This window comes from Limulus polyphemus, unplaced genomic scaffold (genome assembly GCF_000517525.1).
Source record: "Limulus polyphemus unplaced genomic scaffold, Limulus_polyphemus-2.1.2 Scaffold1723, whole genome shotgun sequence".
In the NCBI taxonomy this organism is placed as follows: domain Eukaryota; kingdom Metazoa; phylum Arthropoda; class Merostomata; order Xiphosura; family Limulidae; genus Limulus; species Limulus polyphemus.
The window spans coordinates 23,377-25,823 of record NW_013667333.1 but is presented as its reverse complement, the minus strand read 5'-3'; positions in this window follow the sequence as shown (position 1 = coordinate 25,823).

Sequence of the window (2,447 nt, the reverse complement as noted above, 5' to 3'; positions counted from 1 at the left end):
GCACATTATAACGCCCACACGGCTGAAAGGGCGAGCATGTTTGGTGTGCGTGAAAAGTGTACAGCGCATTAAACTTATAATATCAACACCATTCTTTTAAAGGTGGAGAGAGGTTCATGTCTCATGCCGTAAGGTTGAATACAGGTTCATACGAAAGCTTTAAATTCATATATACCAAAAACAGCTCTAAAGCTACATTTTTGTAAACGCTGAATTAATAATCAGTTTGTTTTTTTTATAAGGTAGACCAATCGTGAATTTTAATTATTTTAATTGATTTCGAGTTATGGCTACTTGAAACCTGTCTTAAACTGACAGTTGGTTTGTCTGTTTGTTTGTAGTTAAGCACAAAGCTACACAATCTATGCCGTGCCCACCATGTGTATCAAAACCCGGTTTTGGACATTTTTGTTTTATCTTGCGTGAAGGACGCTGGAATGATTAAATATAAAGAATTTCGATATCATCGGTTCTTTTTGTTGTTTTGTTAATGCAAGACTACACACAACGAGCTATCTGCACTCTGTTGACCGCGGGGAATCGAACCCCGGATTTTAGCTAGCAAGTCCGTAAGGATTTCAACATGGCTTCTCTAGTTTATGCATGGATTTGATTCCTGACTCAAGAATCCATAGATCAAATATTCGTCGTATATGAAGTTCCATTAACCTTCAGTTTTATGTTTCCGTTTGGCAGTTGTTAAACTTAAAGAATAATAGGAATAGCAGTAAGATATAATTATAACTCTCTTAAAAATGTATTTTTCTGTAATACACAAAACAGAATAATGTCTAAAATTTCATAAATTGTTCGGATAATAACAATTTTCTGAGAACAGACTACTTGATAGTCTAAGTCTTTTGTTTAGAATAGGTATTCTATTTGTTTAAAATTCAAAATTCTAAACTAAATATTTAAGAAACCAATTTAAACTTTAAAGTACCTAGTAAACGATTCGCCCGACTTGTTATATCAGTGTGTCTGTACTTGAGAAAAACTTGTAAAACATTACGAATATATATTTATAATGTACCTGAAGTAGTGTAATTTTTAAATAGATAAAGTAACCGTTAACAGTTTCTCGGCTTAGGAACCATGAATATACTTACAATTTTGTAGCAATTCAACATAAAAATGTAGGATAATGTTACTGGTAATCTATCATAGGTTTTATTATAAAGATGGTGTTTTTAAAATACTCTAAAATCATTCTGATACTGATCAATATGACCTCGAAATCTAGTCGAGAATCCGGAGATAACTAAAATAAGATCAGTATTTCCAAGTTCATTAAAGCTGCCTTTAAAATCTATTTGATTTAATTAACTCGCACACTTTGATAGTGTATTCCGTGAGGTTGTCACTGAGATAGAACTCGCGATAACAACCAACCCCGCCTGGGTTAACTCCCCGGATGTGAAGCTCCCACCTTATTATGAATCATGAGAGCTTGCACTGCAAGGTTATCAAAAAGTGATTAAACTTCATAATTTAATTAGATTACACTGATCCTCAACAACTTAACGCTAATAAAAAAAAATGTTGGTAGTGTATACAAAATATTGAAGTTATGTTTTAAAAGAACTTTAAAAAATTCATTACTATTCATACAAGTTGTCTGAACGTTTTGTTGTTGAGATAACTTAATTGTTATAACTGTCAATTAGATGTGGATACTTTTCTTCTACTATGATAAGCAGTAACTAAATTATGATGATATAGTAGTCAGAAGTTTTATATTTGAAAGGCAGTTTTAAAATGTAGGCTTCTTTTATTTTAATTCTCGCGGTGGCTCAGCGGTAAATCAGTGGGCTTAAAACGCTAACATTCGGGTTTCGATACCTGCGGTGAGTAGAGCACAGCTAGTTCCATTGCATAGCTTTGTGCTTTAGAACAAACAAACAAACTTATACTTGAAACTACTGCATACAACAACACGTTTAAATGTACAGAGTTCGAACACAAGAAATCAATATATTTTGTGATCTTTATTTTTTTTTATTTATTATATATATATTTTGGTTATGGCCAGGCTACAAGTATAAACGTCGGGACTTTTGTTAAATTAAGAAAGTAAACTGATTATTTGTTGTTCTTCTGCGACATCTTATCAACGTTGTTTAAATTTTTCTGAGTTCGGAGATTAAAACAACTGCCGTTCTAAGATTTTCTCCACATGTCATGGCAGATGTATAGATATTACAGAGGCACTTGTTATTAAATACGTTTAGTGTAAATTATTCACTACAGGATTTTGTCTTGAAAGTATAGGGTACTATCAATGTTTCTTTTGGAATACTTTTCGAAGAGCATAAAATTTTTGTTTTTACTTTTGGTGGTCAGACGTAAATGCACTTTCTGTATAGAAAGGTTTGTGTGTGTTTGTTGTTAAACACAAAGCTACATAGCATTGTTTGTGTGTTTATATATATATATATATATATATA